General features: G+C 29.8%; 1 pseudogene; it reads right to left on the reverse strand.

The window, feature by feature from the left end:
- Nucleotides 1-9,145: 9,145 nt before the first annotated feature.
- Nucleotides 9,146-16,797, reverse strand: LOC100805438 (bax inhibitor 1-like; annotated as a pseudogene).
- Between the last annotated feature and the right edge of the window lie 893 nt (nucleotides 16,798-17,690).

The following is a 17,690-nucleotide window of genomic DNA, read 5'->3' on the forward strand; positions in this document are numbered from 1 at the left end:
GAGTATTCAATATTTGTCTAAAATTATGTTAATTAGTTTTTAACGTGATTTTGAATGATCCCACGTAAATCCATATATATATATATATATATATATATATATATATATATATATATATATATATATATATATATATCCATGAAAAGAAAAAGGTACTCAAGGCCAATATAGCCTATTCATCTATTCTTTTTCTTTTATATATATATTACAGGTTTTCTTAATTTTCACATATTCTCTGGTAACATGATATTCTAGATCTCCTTTTCTAAATGAATATTTTAACGTGTTAATTATATTTGTGACACAATGAATTGGATTAACCAATATACTGAAAACTAAATAATAATTGGCTAACTAATTAATTATCCATTACGTACTGCCTATTATCATTTACATATCATCAGCTTCTCAATCTATTAATTTGCGATGTATATTTTTCTTAACAGTTAGTGGTAATCACGTGTAAATCTTGAGGGATTGATAAATCTATTATTGTAATGCCTATAAATCTTGGATATATCTCAAGAATCTTTGATGTCGTATTGAATAATGATGATTAGGTTATATATCTCTCATATATAACAGACAGTGCATTATATTATTAATTACAAATGTAGCATCATTTGATTGATAGGATAGGTTCTTAGCGTCCTAGCTACTTTCTAAACTTTCTTTACCTGATTCATTAATTAAATTCATTTTTCATCTTCTTGAATACATTAAATTAATTGTAACTATTAATTACCTGACCTGATTCATATTAAAATTAGTTGATTGTATCAGTATAAACAATTTAAAGCAAGCCACCATATGATATGTACGTCATGTTAACAAATTAAGTATATTCTTATTCATAATTATATAAATTAAACTTTATATAAGAACGCAAAGAGATTCTGTTTGTGAAAAGTAATTTACGATATTAATCTAATAAAGTGTCTTTAAATATAATTGGTTGGCAAAAACTAACTGTTTTAATTTTAAGGAGTTCTGTTAAAAAAAAAAACTCTAACGAGTTGGTGGATAAAGCAAGATAAAATTTTGTTGACAGATACAAATTCAAACCTAACACTTTTTTTAGCATAGAAGCTTTCTTTGCCTTGAGCTGTTGTACCATCCTTTTTTCCTAAATTAGTTTTTGTTATGCTTGGGGTAATTACAAAAATACTACGGCTTTACAAAGCGCTCGAAAACAACTCCCCTACCATTCTCTGCCAGAATCAAACCCAAAGGAGGAGAGAAAGTATCAACAACAGAAATCACAAAATTGACCCTATGATCCAAATTTGCCAGAAAATCCACTGCTCTATTGGCTTCCCTAAATTAGTTTTCTATACCCAGCACAATTCTTTAGATTTTCATTTTTTTTAATGGAAGCTGCCCTAATGGGCTAGATTAAAGTAAAACAGGTGGCTTTTAGTTTGTTTATTAGAAAGCTAACCAAGTTGTCATGTGATATTGTAGGGCGATCTGTGGGAGCTTAGTCCTACTAGCAATTAGCCAAATGCTATTAATTATTGCAATTAAAAGTTGAAAGCTAGAAAATACCACAATGAACACATAAAGCAAACCGGAATATATATCCGTGAGATAAGAAAAATGGCTATATATGGATTTAGGTGCCACAAGTATGCAACCTAAGGAACTAGCTCTTTGGAAAAGAACCCCACAACTAAAACCCCATATAATACAACTTTAGGTTACATGAGATCTTTGTATACTATTTTATTTTTGGCCTACCTTTTGAGCTCATATATGTTGGAGACACTATAACCCCACTCCAAATTTTGAAACATAACTTTACATTACCTTTGAAGTTTCACCATATGCTTTCCTGTCGTTCATCATTCGCTTGGAGAAAATATAAGCTTCCACCTAAGCTCAAGTAAAGGAAAGAAAAAAAAAAAAATGTACCAGTAGTAATTATATTCCTCCACCCATGTCAAAGTTTGGAACATATGTGTACTTTAAAGAGAAAAGCTCTTTACACTTTGTTGATGGCTTGATGCCATTGTCGGCCATGATCCAACCACCCAAAAGAATTCCTTAGAAAAATAAATTCTTTTGGAGGTGTTAATGGGAATTCCATTTAAATCAAGTCTACAAGATAATTAGGAAAAAAAATATGGTCTTTGGGATTGGGAGCTTGATATTTAGGTGGAGGAATGATGAAAAATGCTAATTTACTATTCATTATATATTCTTCTTGAGTATTAAAAAAACTCGTGTTTGCTAGTTTCACACTTTCAGCTACTTTTCTACCGATAGAACAAGCACAATCGAGCTTTTTTTTTTAAAATAAATAATTGAGCTTCCATTAAGCTTAATGTTTTTGCTTTGTGTAGGACAAAAATTTATGCATGTGTAGTCATCCACATTCTATGGTCTTTAGCAATGAACACAATATACATTTAATAAGATCTTATAAATAGAGAATTTGATTTCTTACTTCAGCTTGTTCATGTAGATAAACAGCAAAGAGCGCTTGCTCTTTTTTTTTTTTTTTAATAGTGGGTGAGTGGGGATTAGCATTTACATTAGCCGTATATAGCTTTGCTGTAAAAAAAAAAAAAATAGCAGTATATAGCTTGGTACATGCATGACTTCGATATGGTGACTTAACGAGAAATTATTTTATATGACAAATCTCTACAATTTTATATTTTTGCAATATAAAAAGAAAAGAGAGCAAAATATGAGATAAAATGATCGGGTGAAATGATAAATATATGAGAAAGAATATTAATCATCATCCATTAATTATATGATTACTCATGCTATTTTCATATTTTTGTAAGGCCTGCTTGCACACGGGTTGTTATCATTGAACCTTAACTCAAGTTTTTATTTTTCTTTCATAAAGTTAGCCCCTAAGTTTTCATCAGAATCAATTATGACCTTTGGATCAAATTCTGTAGCAGGAGCATTTAGTGGGCCTAATTCTCTATCATTTTTGTCAGAAAAAGGAAAGAATGACAGAACTCCGTTATTTCAGAATCATATTGATGGTATGCATTTGTATGAGTGATGGTTGCATCCACCTGGAAGCCTCAGCTGCATTTCATCATGGAGAAGATGCAAACCAATTAAGGCTGCTTTATACGTTGCCATAGCATAGCCGTAAATAGTTGAAGTTTTGATTTTCCATTCTGTATTGTGTTCAGCTTTTTTTTATTCTTCCGGGTTCAGTCTCTTTGTTATATATTGTTGCTATTGATGGCATAAACAAATTTCAAAGTACAGTATCATTGCAAAGTGGTTGCGGAGATCGCAAATGGTGAGAGGCATAATGAAACTATATATATATATATTAATCAAAATTATTTATTACTTTATTCATATATTAAAATTGGCATATTATAAATTCTTTAAAATACAATAAAATATAAATTATTTGATATAATTTAATGGTTAAATCAATAAAAAAATACATTTTATATCAAATTATTAAACAATGTTGTTCTGAAAACTAGAAGTTTTGTACTGCATTATCATGAGAAGTTGTTGATCCTACAATAAGATGTTTTTAATAATAAGAGTATATGTCCTCCTTTAAAGCTAGCTATACGGACATGGAGTGGAAGCAAAGGAGGATAAGATAAGAATAAGGCTTTTTTTTCTGATTTTTTTATTTTGTTATGAAAGGGTTTTGTATACTGTATCCTACCTTGTGCTAGCTAGCTTCCATCTCATAAAATAACTTTTTATGTTCAAATAATTTGGAAATTAAATCCTCTCACAAGTGCGAGTGCTCAGGCACCTATCCAAACCATTTTAAATTGGTAAACTGATTTTAAAAAAATAAAAAATTGAACTGTTTTTGTAAAAAAAAAAAAATACTTTTTTATTATTTATATTTGATTTAGTATGGTTTTCAGCTTTTATATTTATAACCGAACTAAACTATAAAATTTTTAAATTAATATTGGTTTTTATTGTACAGTCAAATAAAGTTTAAATTATTTTGACTTCTACTTTGTAATTTATATCAAGTTGTGATTTTTAATTGAAAATTTTTTCTTTTATATTTGTTATGTATTTTAGAAATGTTATTCCTTAACTGAGAAACTAGTCACTAAAAATTCATCTATTAGTTTAAAACTCTATTACCCTACTCTAATTAAGATTTCATTTATTCGTTAACTAAACAATAAAGGACTGTCCCTTAAAAATAAGATAAAAATAAAAATCGTGCAATTCACAAACTGCAAAATTAGAGCATATTAAATTGGTTTGAATTTGGTATTGTTGTTAAACTAATCCAAACTTTGCTGCAAGTTTTTTACAATCAAATCAGATGATTTATTTTTCTCAAATCGAGAAGATGGAAACGCAAACGCTCCTACTTAAAATTAATCACAAGTGCATATATGTCCAGTGAGGACAATATTATACGAGTCAAAAGTACATGATTGCCTAAGGAAAATGGTTTTACCTCACTGTATCTTTTAAATCGTAACTGAACTCACAATGTTTTTGAGTGAGTGATTGCTAGTTGTTACTAAAAGAAAAATTCTATTTAATTTACTCAGATAGAAAGTCAATATACACTTCATGGGTACACACACAAAATATCATGCAGAGCCAAACTCTTTTTAATTATTTGGGGGTGGGGTGGGGTCCAGTTGGGAGTGGATCATAAGGATAAGTAAATGTAATAGAGTATAAATGATTTTTTTAGTTGGGTCAGATACCAATAACATGCCTATTTTCTAACTCATTAAGTTACATATTAAACTCTTGGTAATGTATGATCATAGATAGTTTTAAAAAAATTTACATACTAAAAAAATTAAACATAATTTTTTTTGTTAAATAAATATTTTTTCACATGTGAATATAATAAAACTTTATATCTCCGCCAAAAGCTATGAATTAGAATATATATGAATTTTAAATTTAGTAAGAAAATATTATAAAACTAATAAATTTTTAATTGATATTTTAACGTGTGCAATGGGTATATATTAAAGAATGTTAAATATAATAAATTATATTATCCTATATATTATAAATAACAGTTTAAACGACACACTACTTTTCATTATTTTAAAATATTACACTCTTCTTTTCATATTGTCCATTAGTATACCCTAAATTTCTACCGTAATTACAACTGAAAGCCATTTTAGAGTATTTTCATATAGTAGGTTTTAATGCATATTTAATTACATTATGGTACTTTATGCAAAATAAACGTACATGATGATCATTTTAAAGAGCTTCTTTTTCTTTTTGTCGTTATTGATCATGGCTGGCTTATCTCATGGTAGCGGCTCTGCCCAACAACAAATAGGATTGTTAAGGAAATACTATTCCTATTCCAATAGATTAATTATGCAGCATTCTTCTTCCCTAGGATGTCTAATAATTGAGATAATGGTATGAAAGAGAATTCCACTTTTCAAATTGTGAGTTCTAATTCTAACTTATAATACAGGACTATAGTGATAGATGTTGATGGAAAAGGGAAGGAAATGGAAATTACTCCGTGAAATCAGCTTATTCAATCGTGAAGGAGGAAATTTTGACAGAACACGGATCTTTTAAGTTGTTGTGGAACAAGTGTGTGCGGCTGAAAGTAAAGTTATTTGCTTGGAAAGATTTGTTGCAGAGAATACCAGAAAGCTGAGTAAATCTGCATCCATTGTTTTAGTGCAGTGGAATGAATCCAGCATATTTTCTGAGTGAGGAGCTTCAATAAATATATAGAGAGAATTAATTAATGATTAAAGTGGATTGGAATTAATATAGCTATGCTAGTCAACATGGATTGATCTCATATTCAGCAATTCCATGGATTAATTGAGAGAGACAAAGAACAGATAGCAAATTGTGGAATGTCAATGTGACTTGCTAGAGGGAGATTTAAGGTGAGTTGAATGATCAAGGGAGAAGGAAAGGAAGTAAATAGCAAATTGTGGAATGTCAATGTGACTTGCTAACAAAAATTAATATTTTAACAACTAACATTTATCAATAAAAAAAAGCTGTGACTTGCTATAGTTAGGAATTAACAAGGCTCTATTTTAAAGATTCATAATCTGAGTGGAGCTAATTTAAACTAAGGTCGTGGTCTTGGGTTAAAATGTAAACCATCCGAGATTTCAGTATCCCCATAGTATGCTGGCATGTGAATCTATTATGGGTGTATTGCTAGCTTATAGATACATGTTCTAGCCATTATGACATCTTTTCGTTGATTTGGCCATTATAACAATTACATGGAAATCATTTTACATGCATCAGGCAAATATAAAGTTTATTTGATGATTGAAGAGAGAAGAAATAAGACAAGAAAAAAAGTCAATAAATTCGAATCTTTTCCATTAACATTCTAACAAAAATTAATAATTAATATTTTTCAATAAAAAATTATGCATCAGGCTTAGGTGTTTAGTGCAGGATGGTTGTCTAAATTATTTTTGTATAGAAGGCATTTAGTTATTCGTTTTCATGATGTGGAGGATCTGTTTATGGTGCAACAGGAGAGGTTGGCTCGGAACATATTTAAGGTGTCCACTTCTAATTTTGAGTATACTGGTACTCAATGCTTTAATATATTATATATTTCTTTTCTTATATACATAGAAGAATGTCTCATCTACTATCATGCTAGATATAAATGATTATATAAAAAATTAAGATAAAATTGTCTTAATTCATCCTATAAACATGCACCCATAGAGGTTGGTTCATTGGGATCACAAGGATAGAGTGTCCTTTACTTGGGGAGACTAGTCGTCATGAGGTTAATTATTGCAAGCACTTCAAATTTCCCTTTGAAATCAATGCCATAGCATCCTCACACCTCCAGACTGGTAAACGATTCAAGTTGAAGACCTTACAATTGCGAATTTACTTAATGAGACTAGAAATGTAATTTTGCATTTGATTAAAAAGATGAATATATTCAGATAGATTGGCTCAGTCCATCATTTATCATGTGGTGCTTGAGGAAACCAAGGTTGATGATTGATGTCAGAATCTAGCCGGAGATTTGGTTTTGGATAAGGTTTAGATATGCGGAGGCTTCCCAATGTGGTCGATGAGTATCATGAGATTTGGTTTCCAATTAACAACCTAATTCAGGGAAAATTCAGTAATTTTAATTAGGTAAATATTAATAAGTGTCCTTAATGTATTGGTTAATGAATTAAAAGAAAAAATTATTTCTATTGAGATATATAAAATTATGTTGTTGATAAAATATTTTCTATTTTTTTTTTTATAATTTTTACAATAAATATTTTTTTAATTTCTTAACTAATATCTTAAAGTCATTAGTTAATCAAACCCTTTTAATTAAAGTAATAAAATATTATAATTATTTTCTGCTCGTTAGTTGCAAATACTAATCAATGTATTTTAATTAAGTTCATAACTTTTTAAGCAAATAACAAAATATAAAAATAAATACACCATAGAACCTCAAACATATTTATAGCGTGTTTGAATTACAAACAAAAATTAATTTTATCTATCAAATTATTGTAATAGCAAAAAAATAAATAAAAATAACTATTTATTATTTTATCTTCGTCATGAAAATGTAATTGATTGTTTTTCTTCATGAAATTAATCCAAATACACCATTAAACTTATAAAGGATCATTCATTCCTATGTTCATCTTTGTAAAGGATAAATGAATGTAGAACACCGAAACTTGGGATCTTCATATGGTTTACTATCTTCATATCATGGTCACTCTGTACGGAATTTTGTGTTATTTTCAGAAATGAATCTTGGGATTTTTTGCGTCTAGATAACTTGATCAAAGTGACGTCATGGAACTTGTTTTCTATGAGATGAAGTGATATCGTTAAGTTTTCAGATTGGTGAAGAAATCCTCCAAGTTGTATTTAGATCAGATGTGTGGTTAGTTTTCATGTAAAGGATTCAGCAGTTTAGATAGAGTTTGGTTTAGGTACGTAGATCGGTGTATTTCTTGTAATATTTTATTATAATTTTGATTATGAAAAAATGTAGAACACCGAAGCAATCATACTAAAATTTTAGTTTTTTAATTAATTTACTTTAGTATATTTTGAATAACTACGATACCTTAATATTAATATTTAAACAAATTATATTAGAATAATTAAACAAATTATATTGACATTTCCTATTTTTTTAATTACACATAAACTCTTTTTTAGTTATTGGCAAATTTATTAAATTCTGATAATTTTTTATTCCTTGTATCATCGTGTGAGTAACCAGTATATCATGGGAAATAAAATTGGAAATATTCATTGTTGAGTCAATAAGTATTTTGGGCCTGATTTTTGCCAATGATTAAAGATAATAAATTGGCTCTAGTTTGCAGCCTTTTTTAAGACAGTAGTTCCAGGCTTTTAGTCTTTTCCTTTTAGGTCCAAAGGCTTTCAATATCTAATTGTATGTTCAAACTTTTAGGCTAATTCAGTTTTGAAGTAAGCCGAAGCCCATAGTTCTCCTGTCCTTGTCAACGAGTAATTTGGGCTTGTCTTCTGGCCTTTACTATGGGAGTTGCTATTTGCCCCATTCCATTTGCTATTGACCCATACTAAGGCAATGATTCTTTTTCATTCTCAAAATATCCTTCGCACGGAATCATAATTACATTGCAGGTCATGCACAACAACAAATCTCCGCATTGACATGAACTCCATAATGCAATGAAGAAACCATAAACTCTAACTCTAACAACAAATGAATCATTTCTTCCTTTTCCACACAAAAGTTCCAAAGAGTTAAACTTAACAACCAACGCCAATTGATAGAGAATGAGTGACTATAGCAATATCACCCAAATCTATAGAACCATGTATAACATAGAATCTCCCTTTGCTAATCTCCAAGACTCCACCTTCACTAGTGTACTTGTACCTTTTGAATCAAGAGTACACAAAGAGATAAGACTTTTTTTCACATCAAGAACATGCATAACATCACCAAGTGTACGAATAACTCCATCAAACATCTTAATTTGGACTATCCCAGTACCAGTTATCATGCATGACGCATTATTACCCATCACCATAGTATCTTTGGGCACTAATTCATATGTCGCGAACCAATCCCGATTAGGAGTCACATGAAACATACAACTAGAGTCTAGAATCCATTCATCACCGACTCTCGTGTTGCCATCAAAAGTAATTAGTAGGTCTCCATCAATGTGGTCTGTCTCCACAATATCAGCTTCACATAATCTAGGTCACTAAAGTGGGCCCTCTCAATAATTTCTTGAGTGTCTACTACTCCCTCCATTCCAAAATATAAGTCTTTTTAGAGATAAAAGTTTGTTTCAAAATATAAGTTGTTTTAGAAAACCAATGAAGCATTAAATACATTTTTCCAAGAATACCCTTAACCATTATTAAGAGTGTTATTCTCAAGTTTCATAACTTTAGTTTCTAAAGGAACACTTATTTACCATTTCTGAGTATATATTAATTACAGGATTCCAACTAAGACTAACATTTCCAATATTTACCCCAAAGTACATAATAGTTGCACTGGTAAATTTGTCTTGATGTGGATTACTCACAAAACAATGACATATTATTATAAAAGGTTGAGAAGTTTGTTTTTTTCAAAAGCAACGAAGAATGTCAAAGACACTATATTTTTAGAAATAATAAAAGATTCCATGGATTTGGAGACAATTTAAGGTGATGATGTACAAGATGGTGAAGACTCTACATTTTCAAAAATAGTTTATGTTGAGATTGTTAAAGATTCTATGGATACAAAAGATGACGAAGACTTTATATTGTCAAAGATAGTTCAAGATTCCATGGATTTAGAGGTGGTTCAAGACTCAATAGATGCAGAAGATGAAGACTTCATTGATGTCACATCAAAACAAAAGCTAGTATTTGATATAGATTTAAATCTTCCTACAAATTGTGGATTTGATTGGAACAAATTTCCGAATGATGATGATGAAAGTTCAAATGAAAAGGACCTTAAAACGGAAGTAAGGGCTATGATGAAGATTTATCTTCCAAAGTTTTATTAAATATGCAGAGATAACTTAAGAATGGCTTATGGTATAGGGTTTCTTGGTAAGAATTTGTCTTTTTAGAGGATTAATCGTTTCGTATTTCTTAGTAGTGATTTTTTTTATGCAATAGATTTTGGTAGCTTGATAAATGGGAATACGTGGAGTCAAACACATTTTTTTTTTGCTTTTTTTCTTTACTAATTTAGTATCCACATGATACGCGTTAATAGTAATTATAATATTTGCAGCACAATTATAATTATAATATTCATTGGTACCGAAATTGCAGCACAATTATAATTATAATATTCATTGGAACGAAATTACATCATTGCAAGGTGGAAATGAAATTGATTGAACCCTAAAAAATTTAAATTTATATAATTAAATGTCTGATAAAAATGAAAGTTAATTTAAACAGCGAAAAATATCTTGCACTAGTGCAGAATCACATTTCAATTGTATAGGCAATTGATTTTCACTTTCTAACATCACTTTCTTCAAATGTGGAATCCTGTGGTTATTGGAACTTGTTACTTTCATAATTTCAATCATACAAGATTGCAATGTTAAAAATATGTGATTTGACTTTATAGTTGAAAATTCTTCAAAGGATCTTTCAACCACACATATTAGCTCATTAATAGATTTAGGTGCATCCTTATATTGTAAGGATTGGATTGCATTGAAAAAATCAAGATCTAAAACATTTAAATATGGAGAATTCGATGGTTGACACATCAAACGAATATCGAATCCATCTTGTGATGCCACTCGACAAAATTCTTCATGTTGAGAATCAATGTGTGTTCTAGCATTGTCTTGTTGAATGAATATTGGAGAACCAATTTCTTCTCTGGGGCATTTTTCCTTGATGGCAAGTAAGACTTTCTTAATTAAAAATGTTCGGATAACTTCTTTTTTAACTGAATGTATTAGTTAGGTCTCAAGTGTGCCTACAGTCCTCACTACTAAAAAAACATGTTTTCACGACGGTTTTCTAACACATTTAAAGACATAGTTTTGAATCGTCTTTGAAGCCAACGTTGTTGAAAATCAAGACTTTCTACGAAGGTTCTTAAAAAATCTTTTTAGAAAAGTTACCATTGTAAGACGGTTTTCATGGTTTTATGTTGATAATCGTCTTAGAATATTTAAAAAAACAATAAAAAATGAGAATTCTAAGACGATTTTTCAAAAATTGGGAAAACTGTCTTAGAAAATAGGCTTTCTAAGATGATTTTTATTGTCTTAGAATCCTCGTTTTTTTTAAAATAAAAAATTTAAGAATTCGAAGACGATTGTCAAAGAACCGTCTTAGAATGTAGACTTTCTAAGACCATTTGAAAAAAAAATTTGTTTTGTGGTAAATTTTGTGAACTCAAGCAAGTCGAATACCCAACATGACTTTCACAAAATTTATTCACGTCATTAAAACACCGCCAAGCAAGTCGGAGACTCAGCATGGAGTGCAAAGAACGTAAGCATGTACTAAAGAATGCTAATGCGAATTTGCAAAAATAAATAAATAATGGTTATAGTGCTATGAAATCAAATAAATAGAATGAAAATAAAAAAGGATAAAATAGAAGTGACAAGTACACTTAGTAATTAAGGATGCAGGATTGAAACATGGGGAAAAAAAGATGAATAATAAGATATTTACACAACATTATTAATTAAACTAACTAACTAAACAATGATAAAAAAATCACATTGAAAAATAAAATAAACGATAGAGAAAATAAAGAAATAAAATAAAATAAAGAACTATCTACTAATATATATAAATATTTTTATTTTTCTTTTTTTGTCAAAGTCAAAGAATTGACTTTGACTTAGTCAACACTGACAGAGTGCTGACATGACAAGCCTAGTCAACTGACGGAGTGCTAATATGATAGGTCTAGTCACCAATTTAAGTGGCAGGGGTGCATATATAATGGAGGTGGTGTAACCATCAGTATTTATTTATTTTAGACTTTGCATCAAAAAATGGACTAGGCTTGATAATTGGTAATTATAATTATATTTTGGGGTTAAATTATATAGGAATTTATAATTTTTCCTTTTTGAACAAATAATTATTAAATTAACATCATTTAAGTTTTTGTGCAGAGAGTATTAAACCTAATGAATATATGATGCTTAGTGAGTAAAACAAAACAAAAAAACAGGATAAGGAAGGTAGAAATAATTAATGAAAGCGAGCTAATTAAGGAAAGTAGGGTTAATTAAGGAAAATAAGATTAATTAAGGAAAATAGGCTAATTAAGAAAAGTAGAATAATTAAGGAAAACAAACAAATTAAGGAAAGTATGGCTAATTCAGGAAAGTAAAGGTGAACTTAGTGCAAGAAGTCTGCTACCTATAAAAGAAGAAAAGAAAAGAAGGAAAAGACATACCGAAATTCCAAGAGAATATAATTCCTTATAGGAGGCAAAGGCTAGAAGAAGGAGAAACAAGTATTAGGAGTCATTCCTTCCCTCCATTCCCTTTCTTATTTTTTCCCCATTTACTAAATATTTCCCTCTTATAATTGTAAAACCTCCATGATAATAAGAGCTTATACCTCCTTTGTTGGGAATTTGACAGCCAACAGGAGGAAAAATCGCAAAATCCGATCCAATTTATCGTAATTGATTAGTTAACATGTTGGTTAACTTGATATAAATTTTATTCCTATCTATTTATGAATATTACATTTGCATTAACATTTTATGTGCTTAATATTATTGACTGTGGCTTGATCACCCATTTGCATGGTAAGATTTAGGGATAATTGATAACGGCTAAATATGAGTTATTTTGATAATAAAAATATATTGAAAATATCTTTAAAAATATTTATTTAGCAGTTATCTTTGACTTAAATATTAAGATATGATATTTTTCTTATTTATGACTTGCAGATATGAAAAGGAGAGATTAGAGATTAAAAGAGAAAAAGATTGAAAAAATATCCAAAATATCAGGAAGTATCAGGAAGATATGATTAAAAGCAAAACAAATCCAAAAAATATCAAAAAAATATCACTGAAATTTTTTTTTAACATTAGGCCCAAGCCCATTCCAACAACTATAAAAAGAGAGTCAAGGAGGAGAATCACAACAACATAGAACCCCTTCTTTTAGGGTTTCATTTACTCCCTTTCTTTCTTTCATCCCTTTTATCCCATTAGTTCTTATACCTCATCCATTTTAAAGCCCTCAATGGCCATGAGTAACTGACAGGCCTAAAAGCCAAGCGATATAAAAAGAGAGTCAAGGAGGAGAATCACAACAACACAGAACCCCCTCTTTTAGGGGTTTCATTTACTCCCTTTCTTTCATCCCTTTTATCTCATCAGTTCTTATACCTCATCCATTTTAAAGCCCTCAATGGCCATGAGTAACTGACAGGCCTAAAAGCCAAGCGATGTATGATGTACTCATTATTTATTTATCAATGCAAAGGTGTTTTCTATTCTATTATCTTTCTTACTTTTATCTTGCCTTATTCATTTTTAATTCTATTAGGGGTTAGACGCTCGGGAGAGGGTAACTTCTAAATAAGATTTAAAGAAGATATGCATGCATTGGTTTTAGGGGTTAGACCCTCGGGAGAGGGTAACTTCTAATAGAACAAAAAGAAATGATTTCATAAGAAAATAATTACTAGGAATAGAGTGATAATTTTATGCCCATGCATTCTTGCAAACATCTAGAATTCATACTTCATGCATTTTATTTGTTGAGTCTTTGCAAAGGAATTTAGAAGATAGATAAATAAAATAGGCTTGTCATCGTGAGGAATCAAGGGCAAGTGATTGAACAGTTGTGGGTAGAATAGAATTACCTAAATTCATAAAGAAAACTCATAAACTCATACATCCTAGGCAAACAAGGTAGGCCAGGTCCCAACCTTATCAAATTCTGATTTTATTTTATTTTTATCTTCTATTTTTATCTTTTACTTTTCTTATCTTTTATCTTCTATTTTCTTTTATTTTTATCATATCTTAATTTAAATATTTTATCTTCTCTATCTTCTATTTTTATCTTTAAATCTTTTATCCTTTCTTTTAAATCTTTATCTAAACAAAGTCTCTTTGAATTCGACACTCGGACTTCCGAGTACTTTATTATTTGTGACAATTTGGTACACTTGTCAACGAGTTAATAGTAACATTGGAAAACATTATTTTCTAATAGAATTGAGAAATTGTATCTAAATAAAGTCATCACTAGGGATAGGTTGATATTTGTTTAGTCTGTTGTACATCTCTATTCTTAATGCAATTTACTATTTTAACTCTACAAAGGAATAGGTTCTTTCATGTCAGAGACCAAAGTTAAAGTATACTAGTAGATGCAGGTGTAAATTGAAATAATTATAAATAGAGAAATTATTAACATTACATCAAAAAGTAGTTCTGATAGGCTAAATTTCCAACATTCTCATCTTCTGAATTTTCTTTTACAATAATATTGGATTTTCTCATCTTTTTTGTTTTTAATTAATTCAAATTCTTTTTTAATTTCTCCTCTTGTTTGATTTAATTTTCTGTCAATTTAAATTATTATTTTTCTCATAATCTTTTCAAGTTAATTTTCTTTAACTTCTTTTATATAAAATATTCATCTACGTAAGTACAAACAAAGTCTCTGTGGATTCGATACTCAAATTTCTATTTTAACTTTACTATTTGGGACACATTAGTGCACTTGACAATCCATTAACAAGGCTCAAAATGAAAGAATGTGCATGTGTTAAAAAAAGGGGTGCAAATAACATGTTTATTTTATTTGACTTCGCAAAAACGGGTTAGGCCTAAAATGAAGGAAGGTGTATGTGTTAAAGAAAGGGTGTAAATAACAATGTTGTTTTTTTGGGCTAGGGTTGAAATCAGGTCAGGGCGATCCGACCCAACGTGCAATTAGGCAACAGGGTTGGAAAATCCTAGATGCCTAACTCCCCAAAACGATGCCAAGGTGCTCACCGACGAGAGTAAATGAACTAAAAAGCTGACCATAAAAAGGAAAAGAATGAAAAGAACAAGAGAGAGAGAAGAATAAGAGGAAAATAGAGTGCAAAGGAAAGAAGAAAAAAGCAAGGAAGACGAGACAATCAAGAATGAGGGATACCTGGAAACCCCCTCTCCCTTCTCTAATGGCGGTGCCAAGTGTTGGTTTTTCGTTGGTCAATTCTCTGTCCTTAGGATTCGTGCTGATTCTCTATGCATAGACTTTTCTCTTTTATGCATTGTGCTCTCCTCTTGACTTAATGAGTTGTCCTTGAGAGCCCAATAGGTTATACAGTGTACATTTATTCTTCTTTTTTTCACGTTTTTTTTTTCTTTTCTTCTTTTTTTTTTGTCTTTTTTTCCTCTTTTTTTTAGTGTTGCTTTTTCATTTTTTCATTTTTTTAATAATTTTTTTGTTCTCTTTTCTTTTTTTTTTCTTAATACTTTTTTTGCTTTTTCTTTTCTTTATTTCTCTTTTTTTGTTCTTTTCTTTCTTTTTTTTGGGAGGCCCGGACAAAATTAAGGTCTGACCGTACCAAAATGCATATATAGGTGTTTTGTTCATTGAACTTTATTTCAAAATCAACATATGGCTGAATGTTTTAGTCAAATGAAAATTGATTTACTGGTGGAGTGTTTGGAATAGTGTTGAGATCAATAGAAAAACTTTCTGGTACACCCCTATTTAATTTTGGCAATAGATGATGGGATTCTTTGGCACTTTTGGGTTGAGGATCTTCATTATCAATTTCTAGATGAGTGAATTGAGCATTCAAATCTATATCAAGTAATGGTGCTATCTGATTAGAGGCCATGTTGTTGAACAAATGATTTTTACGTTTAGAATCTAATATATATATTGAGAGAGAAACTATTAACAAGATTGAGAATTTGGGGGCAAAGCATGAATATTTTCAAATAATTTTCAACTTTTGATAAAAAAATTTGTTAACATGAGAATTTTTCAGTCCTGTGCTTGTGTTTGTATGATAATGTTATACTCCAAATGACCATGAGTATATGAAGTCCAAAGGACTCATCATGTTTATTATGAGTATTTGGAATGATTGCTAGCCGTGCAACTACATTGATAATCAGTAAGCTAATAATTATCATGAACATTTATTATGAGTACTCAGTGGAAGTAGTTACGAGCTGAAATGAGAATAATTAATAAGATAGATAAAGGGTATATTAGAAAGTTACATACATATTTGTAAGAAATTCAACATATTAATTACATTTCTTAATATCTAAAACCTTAACGACTTATATTTTGGAAAGGAGGGAGTATAAGGTAGCCTGCAAACACCAAAAGCCAAAAGTACAACTCAAACTTAAATAGTGTTATTGAACCCCCAAAAGGGAGAGGAAGCAAAGGGCAACCACATAAGAATGGACAACCTAGAAGAAAGCAAGCCACCAAGGTGGAGGTACTCCCTATGCCTTGTAACTAAAGTTACCCTAGAAAAACAAACAAAAGCCAAAGAAGTTGCCACACAAATGTGCTAACAATAAGGCTAGGATCAATGGCAATAGCCAAATCAATCAGAGGTCTAATGGAAGCGCCCTGGAACAAGGCCAAAGCCATCAATAGACACAACCTCTTTTGCTCTTCAAAAAGGGGTGTAGATAGATAGCAACCAAACCATTTTTCCAATGGAAGCCACCGTAGTGAGAAAACCCCCAATGTTCCACAAAACATGAAGAGAGACTCTGACAACATTAGCCACCATCTTAACCTGCCATAGCGAAAATCTAGTGCTACAATCCAAAAACAGAATATGGTATCTCATGGTTGCCATTAGTCAAATTAAACCAACGCTTTGATACCAGTTGTTACAAAATAATGACAAATAGAAAACAAGAAATACAAAAATAATGAACACCAAGAATTTATGTGAAAACCCTAAACGGAAAAAAACCACCGGTTGGGGAGAGAAATTCACTATCATCTCCATTGTGTTACAAGAGTGTTACAAAATATATAAAATGCAATAAAATCAGATGAAATAATTAGTATACCAATCATAAGAGATATTTGATATACTAATTAGAAAAAAATATCTGGTATTAATACACTAATTAGAAAAAATATCTAGAATATTAATTAATTAGTAGAAAAAAATACGGGATGTCAATCCCAAATCCACTAACATATATTCTCTAAATATTTCTTCAACAAAATCTACTAAGATATTTTCTCTAAATATTTATTCAACAAAATCAAACAAGATTCGGGTCACAAAATTCAACATGTTGCCTTTGCAAGATTCACAAAAAGGGTCCAAAAACCATTATATACCAAGTCTAAGGATCAAATGCTAGCTCATGAATTTTTCCTCTTTCGACCATACAAAAAAAAAGTGCAAGGGTTCATCGGTCACTAAATGATGTGAGTATAAATTACTTTATATTGTCAACCAACAAAAAAACATCTTATATATGAATCATAAAATAATAATCATAAATATTATTCTTTCTGTCTTTAAATATATTTTTTTTAATTTTATTTGTCTCTTTTCAAATTGTTTTTTCATTAATTATTTTTTACTCAAGTACCCTTGATTACTTTACAATAAATATTATATATTTAAAAGTAAATATATTATTTCTCGTATAAGGATTGAATAAGAAGATTAATACACTTTAATTAATTAGGTGTGAAAGTAATTAAGTGAAAAGAGTG

The sequence above is a fragment of the Glycine max genome, chromosome 12 (genome assembly GCF_000004515.6).
Source record: "Glycine max cultivar Williams 82 chromosome 12, Glycine_max_v4.0, whole genome shotgun sequence".
NCBI classification, from domain to species: domain Eukaryota; kingdom Viridiplantae; phylum Streptophyta; class Magnoliopsida; order Fabales; family Fabaceae; genus Glycine; species Glycine max.